Here is an 8,634-nt window from a genome sequence, read left to right as displayed (position 1 = left end):
GGTGCCACTGGTTTCTGAGATTTGGGGGTTCAGCAATGTAGAGCGGACTGTTTCTTGGGTCCCCCAATTAACAGCTACAGATTTAAATGTCTTCCACTTGCTAAGTCACTTACCACTCATTCTTGTGTTTTCTAGCTCCTAAAATGTGATTGTTTTACCTCCCCTTCAACACTCCTCATCCTTACATCTCTATACATCACAAAATTCTTTGTTGTACTTTTATTTTTTTTCTTTGTTGTATTTTTAGAGGGATTTTTGGCAGGGACTGGAATTCGATGTTGGATTAATCTTCTTTGCTAGAGCATCTGACTGGTAACTCGGAAACTGTAACAGAAGTAACTCAGATTGTAAACAAAGAAGGTAAACAAAGAAGGTAAACAAAGGTGTCACCTTCTAAAACTCATCAGGCCTTCCCCTCCATCACTGTGATTATCTTTGCTCAAATAAAATAAATGATGGAGAAATATAGAAGATCTGCAAGATACAAAATAAAAATTTGAAGAACTAGGGCATGTGGGAACAAGGCTGAAATGAGCAAAATCATTTAAAATGTGAAGGGGGGCTTGTAGAACAGTTTTTAGTTTTTATGGGCATGAGGTTCTCAGAGTAGGAGTGGGAATGTGAAGTCATGACAGTAACTAGCTTGGAAACACCACTGATGTTTGCTCTGTGCTTAGGTTTTGGCATCTGCAAATAAGAATGTTAATAGCCCTCTCCTTTTGCTATGAGGGTTCATGAGAAAATACATCACAAGCATCTGCCACAAAACAGTTCCAGGATCCCAAAGACCCTTCTAAACCTGATATTCTATGATTCTATGACCCAAAAATGGATTTTAATGCAACATGAGGAATTAGTTAGGGTGGTGAAAATGTCCTTTTAAAACCTGTCAAGTTGGGGTTCCTGGGTGGCTTAGTTGGTTAAGCATCTAAGTCTCGATTTCGGCTCAGGTCATGATCTCAGGGTTGTGAGACTGAGCCCCGTGTTGGGCTCTGCACTCAGTGTGGAGTCTGCTTGAGATTCTCTCTCTCCCTCTGCTCCTCCTCTGCTCATGCTCTCCAGTCTCTCTCTCTCTCAAATAAATAATAAAATCTAAAAAAAAAAAAACACCCCAAAACCTGTCAAGTTAATAGACACTATGCTTCAGAGACAACTTGAGTATTTCCCCCCCTGGATGTAGGGTAATGAGATACATGACTGGGATGATAAGGCATAATATTCCAAAACATCATTCAGGAACATAACTAAAACTGGGGAAACTAAAATAGTTCCTTGCTTCTTAAATTTATTTTCATAAAGACAGTGAAGAATTTCCCCTCCCTCACTGTCAGAGGCTCGCTCAAATGTTTTAAAGATAAATAAAAGAAGCCATAAGTAAGATGTAGCAACTCTTGTCAAATAATGCTACAACCTTGATCCACACCCTAGATCTTGTGGGAGTTGTTCCTACAGGGTATCCCTGGAGGAAGACTTTCACATAAAGGGCCAGCAGGAGCACACATCAAAATTTTAAAATTTTTTATTTTATCTCATTTTATTTCTTCAACAACCACTTTTTAAAAATGTGTCTGGACACCCAAAGAACAAATAATCCAATCAGGAAATGGGCAGAAGACATGAATAGACATTTCTGCAAGAAGACATCCAAATGGCCAATAGACACATGGAAAAGTGCTCAACATCACTTGGCACCAGGGAAATACATATCAAAACCTCAATGAGATACCACCTCACACCCGTCAGAATGGCTAAAATTAACAAGTCAGGAAACAACAGGTGTTGGCGGGGATGCAGAGAAAGGGGAACCCTCCTACACTGTTGGTGGGAATGCAAGCTGGTGCAGCTACTCTGGAGAACAGTAGGGAGGGTCCTCAAAAAGTTGAAAATAGGCTACCCTATGACCCAGCAATTGCACTACTGGGTATTTACCACAAAGATACAAATGTAGTGATCTGAAGGGGCACCTGCACCACAATGTTTATAGCAGCAATGTCCACAATAGCCAAACAATGGAAAGAGCCTAGATGTCTATCTATCTATCTATATATATAGGAATATATATATATATATACATATATATATATATAGGAATATTATGCAGCCATCAAAAATGAAATCTTTCCATTTGCAACGGGCACGTGGATGGAACTAGAGGGTATTATGCTAAGCGAAATAAATCAATCAGAGAAAGACAAGTATCATATGATCTCATTGGTATGAGGAATTTGAGAAACAAGACAGAGGATCATAGGGAAAGGGAGGGAAAAATGAAACAAGACGAAACCAGAGAGGGAGACAAACCATAAGAGACTCTTAATCTCAGGAAATAAACTGAGGGTTGCTGGAGTGGTGGGGGGTGGGAGGGATCGGGTGGCTGGGTGATGGCCACTGGGGAGGGTAAGTGCTATGGTGAGTGCTGTGAATTGTGTAAGACTGATGAATCACAGACCTATAACCATGAAACAGCTAATACATTATATGTTAATAAAAAAAATATTTTAAAAAATGTGTCTGGAAATGGTACCATCTCCAAGTCAAGGACATTGCCAGTCAAGCATCAGATAAGTTGGTGTTGAGGGAATCTTGGCACTGCTATTATGATGTTATCCTTAAATAAATCAACACAGTTAATAGCAGAGGTGCTTGATTTCAAAACTTCCCCCCCTCTTTCTTTAGGTTATTAATGGTGTCTTATCAAAATAGAGTGGAAAGAAATTGTTCATGTAAAAAATTGGGTAAAGTTCTTATTATTGAGCTTTGAGTGTTCTTTATATAGTCTGGATACAAATTCTCTATCTTCATATATACTTTACAAATATTTTCTCTCAGTCAGATTTGGGTTCAAATTCCAGCTCTTCCCCTTAGGTAGGTAACCTTGAAAGAGTTACTTAATCCTCAGAATTCAGTTAAATTTTTTAGGCACAACAACTACCTCCTAGAGCTATTTTTAAAAACAACTCTCTCTCTGAAAATATAATTGACATACAGTAAACTGCACATATTTTAAATGCACAGCGGGTTAAGTTCTGTCATATGCATACACCCATAAAGCCTATCACTATGATCAAGGTAGTGAACATATCCCCTCCTGAAGTTTACTGATGCCCCTTTGAATTCTTTCCCTCCTGCCCCTTTCCATTCCCATCCCTAAGCAACATCTGATCCCCTTTTTCACTATTGATTAGTTTACATTTTCTAGAGTTGATGTACAATTCTAGAAAATGCAATCATATAGTATGCACTGTTTCTTTCGTCTGGCTTCTTTCATTCAGCATAATTTCTTTGAAATTCACTCATGTTGTTAGGTGAATCCATAACACATTTCTTTTTATTGCTGAGGGTTATTCCATTGTATAAACATACCACTGATTGTTTATCCATTTACCTGTTAATGGACATTTGGGTTGCTCCCAGTTTGAGGGTATTAATTACAGATAAAGCTGCTAAGAACATTCATATACAAGTCTCTGTGTGATCATACACTTTTGTTTCCCTTGGGTAAATACTTGGGAGTGAAATGGCTGAATCATATAGTATGCACAGGATTAATTTTTTAGGAAACTCAAACTATTTCCAAAATAGTTTTACTATTTTACATTTCTAGTAGTAGTGTATGAGAATTCCAGATGCTCTATATCTTCTCCAATGCTTAGTATGGTCTGTATTTTTTTATTTTAACCCTCTTAATAAGTACATAGTGTTACCTAATTGTGGTTTTAATTTGTGTTTTCCTCATGAGCAAATAAAATTGAGCTTCTTTTTGTGGGTTTATTTGTCCTGATGTCTTCTTTGGTGATGAGTCTCTTCAAATTGTTCGTTTAAAAAATTGGGTAGCTGGGCACCTGGGTGCCTCAGTTGTTAAGTGTCTGCCTTTGGCTCAGGTCATGATCCCAGGCTCCTGGGATCAAGTCCCGCATTGGGCTCCCTGCTCGACGGGAAGCCTGCTTCTCCCTCTCCCACTCCCCCTGCTTGTGTTCCCTCTCTTGCTGTGTCCCTCTCTGTCAAATAAATAAAGTCTTAAACAAAATAATAAATAAAATTAAAAAATAAAAAATAAAAAAATTGGGTGGCTTTCTTATTATTGAGCTTCGAGGGTTCTTTATATAGTCTGGGTACAATTTCTCTATCTTCATATATACTTTAAAAATATTTTCTCTCAGTCAATGGCTTGTCTTCTCACTCTCTTAACAGTGTCTTCCAAAAACCGGAAGTTTTTCATTTTGGTAAAGCCCAATTTTTCAATTATTTCTTTTATGAATCATGTCTTCAGTGTTCTATCTAAGAAATCTTTGCCTAACCCAATGGACAAATATTTTCTTCATTTATCCAAGAAGTTTTAAGATTTTAGGTTTTGCTTTTACATCTGTGTCCCATCTTGAGTCAATTTTACATATGACAGAAGTATGCTGGAAGTTCATATTTTGCATATGACTATCCAGTTGTTCCAGCAACACTTATTGAAAAGACTGTCCTTTCTCCACTGATTTGCCTCTGCATTTTTGACAAAAATTAGTTGTCCATATATGCATGGATCTAATCCTGACTCTATTTCTGTTTCACTGATCTCTTTATCTGTTGATGTGTTGATTCCATACCCTTATAAGTCTTGAAATTATGAAGTGTTAGCCTTCTGATTTTATTCTTGCTTTTCAAGGTTGTTTTGGGTGTTCAAGGTTGTTTGCATGTCCATATAAATTTTAGAATAATCTTGTCAAATTCTGCCAAAAATTCCTGCTTCAGTTTTGATTGGAATTGGATTGAATTTAAACCCTAGATTTGGGGAAGAATTTGGGAGAAAATGTAAATGTTAGGTAAGGAAATGGGTTCTCCCCTAGAATCTCCAGAAGGAACCAGCCCTGCCAACACCTTGACTTTAGCTCCAGGGAGACTGATCTCAGACTTCTGACATCCAGAACTAGAAGAGAGTAAATCTGTGTCATTATAAGCCACTAAGTTTGTGGTACTTTGTTATAGTAGAAAAAGGAAACTAATAGAATGGTTGACATTTATTCAAGCAGATTGTTTTGTTTTGGTTTTGCCTTCTATATATCTTACTAAATATGAGTATGTATATGTGTATATCTTGGATGTGGTCCATTTGTGTGTATGTTTATGTATTTATACCTATCTGTCTATATCTTTGACATCTTTCTATGTCTGTGCATATAAATTTACCTTTTTAAAAATAAACAGTGTGGTATCCTATTATCTAAATGGAACATATGTTATTCATCTCATCCTTTCCAGAAGAATTTTTAGAATTTTAGAATTAAGAATTCTTTACCACCACGATTACCACTACCACAAACAATCCTATTGCTAATATCCTCATACATGTATCTGGGTGCACTAGTTTGTGTATTTCTGTAGAATAATTTAATAGAAGTTCAACTGCTGAGTCATACATTTTATTTTTTATTTTTTTTAAGATTTTATTTATTTATTTGAGAGAGAGAATGAGATAGAGAGAGAGCATGAGAAGGGAGAGAGTCAGAGGGAGAAGCAGACTCCCCACTGAGCAGGGAGCCCGATGCGGGACTTGATCCCGGGACTCTAGGATCATGACCTGAGCCGATGGCAGTCGCTTAACCACCTGAGCCACCCAGGCGCCCTGAGTCATACATTTTAAATTGTAATAGAAAACACCAAGATTGGGGCGGCTGGGTGGCTCAGTCGGTTAAGTGTCTGACTCTTGGTTTCCGCTTGCGTTGTGATCTCCTGGTCATGATCTCAGGGTGATGGGATCGAGCCCCACTTCGGACTCTGTGCTCGGCACAGAGTCTGCTTGGGATTCTGTCTTCCTCTGTCTCTTTCCCAGCTTGCGTGCGTGTGCTCTCTCACTTTCAAATAAATCAATAAAATCTTAAAAAAAGAAAAAGAAAACACCAAGATTTCTTCCAAAAATTTGTTTCAGCTTTTTTACCTTTTAATTCTGGTTTAGGCACATACAGAAGTTTTAAATATTTGTGACATCAGCTGCCACTCTTGTCATTTAACATTTTTACTTTCGCTATTCCACTTAGACAGACATTCTCCATTAGCAAGATCACAGAATTATTCACCTGTATGTTTTCTTCTAGTGTTGGGATGGACATTGAAGAATGTTCAATGGTTTGCTAAGAAGACAAATGGATACTGCTAGACAAGAAAGAAACTAGCAATGACTCAGTTAAAATATTCCCTGATTTAAGACTATACCTTAAGGGATCATTTCTATAGTTTGCTACTAGAGAAGTTTCTCTAATCATGTCAAGTACCTGAAACCATGAGAAGGTGCAGTGTTGTCTTCTGAGCATGAAGCTGGCTCTAGGTGTTGTTTCGGCAACTGCCTTCTGCCATTGATGATGGTTCCTCTCTTCCTTTGGGGCAGTAAGAGGGAGAGGACACAATCTGAATGCTTTCTGTTTTATTTTTTTAAAAATTCCCTGATTTGGGGCACCTGGGTGGCTCAGTCAGTTACATGTCTGCCTTCAGCTCGGGTCATGTTCTCGGGGTCCTGGGATTGAGAACCACATCAGGCTCTCTGCTCAGCAAGGAGTCTACTTCTCCCTCTTGCTCTCCCTCTCTCAAATAAATAAAGTCTTAAAAAAAATTCCCTGATTTGACACATTGAGGTTGTAAAACAGATGAGCCCAATAGCTCTCACAGCCTGTTTTTGCTCTCTGAGGAAGCACCATGAGGGTTCTTCCTCTGTAAATGATATGAAATGCCTCATATTTCCCCACCATCTCCCCAGCTCCCTGGACCCCTGTGTTTCAGCCAAATTGATATGCTTTCAGTCTTCAGAACACCTATGTATTCTTCCTCATCACCTGATTTTCACACATGTCCCTAACTCTGGTTTGGGCATATCATTCTCTTGATTACAAACTATTAGTTCTGGTCTCAGTTCAAGCATCACTTGCTCCAGGTAGCCTTTAGGACCAGCTCCTTTCCACCCACCCCCAACACACACACACACACACACACACACACACACACACACACACACACACACATCCAGTCTGAGTGTTGTACCCCCTTCTACGTGCTTCAAAACCACTCTTCACCTACCCACCACAGCACCAATCTCACCGTATCATACATATTTTTCTCTCAGGACTGTCTTCCTCAAAGGCAGTGACTTTCATGAGCATGCCTATTTTGTTATCTCCTTTGACCTACACAGCACCTGGCACACAATAGTTACCCAGTAAGTTTTCAATATTTGTTAAATAAGTAAATGAAAAAAGTAAATGAACCAAGACTGATATAACTGATATTATAAATTCTTATGTGAATTACCATATTCTAGTTAATCCTTTTTCAATAGATAGCACAAAACTAAACTCAAGTTTTGACTTTATGAGAAGTATAAAATCTGAATAAACTTGTAATTGGTAAAGGACTATTACAATGGCTATAAAAAAAAAACTTGCATTCTTGTGAATCTCTATTTGTTGGACTCATTTTATCATAGAATAGACTTGAGACTTCTGCTTCCAGACAAGATGGAGGAATAGAACCAGATCTACCCTCTCAACTAAAACCACTCTTCTGCCTCCACTACCCAAAATTAAAATATAAAATGTCTGAAACAGTGATTTTCAAGGTACTGGACATTGGGCAATAAAGGACAGCAATCCTCCAGAGACAGAAAACAACAACAACAATGAAATGAGTTCTACAATTACCCCAGATTACTACCATGAGAGGGTATTAAGGCCATGGCCCAGGGAAAGGGCACCCAGGCAGAGTCCTATGGACTCCTGAGTTGAGCAGACAGACCTGAAAGTCTGGGGAAACCAAGATTACAGTAGTTCACAGAGAAGAAAATTGCATAGAGAAAAGACCCAGAAATCTGCAGAGGATCCCCTTGACTATTCAGGACAATATTGATCAACATATGCATGTAAGGAAACTACATGAATTTGGGGAAAGAACTATCCAAAAGGATGAGAGGGAACAGCACTACTCTCACTGTAATATATTTTTCAGTACCTACACAAGGCTGAGAATAGTATTTGCTCCCACCAGCAGTTCTGAAAGACCCCACAATTCTCTGGGTGCACTATTCTGAAGGGTCTTGCCCAGTAGAAGAAAATAATTACCTTTTAATTAAGCATGACTATGGCCTGCCTAACAGATCTTAAAAGCAAGACTCAAAAGGACCAAACTGTTTACAAGTAACCTAATGGCATCCCAAAACAATGTTCGAAAATACTTACAGTAATACAAACACACCCAGCACACAAGGAAAAATTTACAATGTCTGGCATCTGGTCAGAGATTACCAGGCATGCAAAGAAGCAGAAAAATATGATCAATAGTGAGGAGGAAAATCAATTAATCAAAAGCCACCCAGAACTGACACAAACATTAAAATTAGCAGAAAAGAATATTAAGACAATTGTTATAATTGTATTCGATAATTCAAAAAGTTAAGTAGAGACATGTAAGATATGAAAAATATCCAAATCAAAATTCTAGAGATGAAACTTCAATGCCTGAAATAAAAAGTATGTTGAAAAGATCAATGGCAGATTAGTTAGCTTAAAAGAAAAGGTTAGTAAATTTGAGGACATAGCAATAAAAATTATCTAAAAGGGAACCAAGAAAAATAAAAATTTGAAAAAAATGAACAGAGCATCAGTG

The 8,634-nt window shown here is 38.0% G+C and overlaps 1 non-coding gene across 1 annotated transcript; it reads left to right on the top strand.

The window, feature by feature from the left end:
• Positions 1-6,188: 6,188 nt before the first annotated feature.
• Positions 6,189-6,399, top strand: LOC112826990 (small nucleolar RNA U3). Its single transcript, XR_003209120.1, has one exon. It is a non-coding gene; the product is annotated as a small nucleolar RNA U3 (small nucleolar RNA).
• Positions 6,400-8,634: the final 2,235 nt, after the last annotated feature.

The sequence above is a fragment of the Callorhinus ursinus genome, unplaced genomic scaffold (genome assembly GCF_003265705.2).
Source record: "Callorhinus ursinus isolate GAN/ISIS: 27379988/994484 unplaced genomic scaffold, GSC_fseal_2.0 scaffold7, whole genome shotgun sequence".
NCBI classification, from domain to species: Eukaryota; Metazoa; Chordata; class Mammalia; order Carnivora; family Otariidae; genus Callorhinus; species Callorhinus ursinus.
The sequence above is the reverse complement of the archived record's forward strand: the minus strand, read 5'-3'. Positions and strand labels throughout refer to the sequence as shown.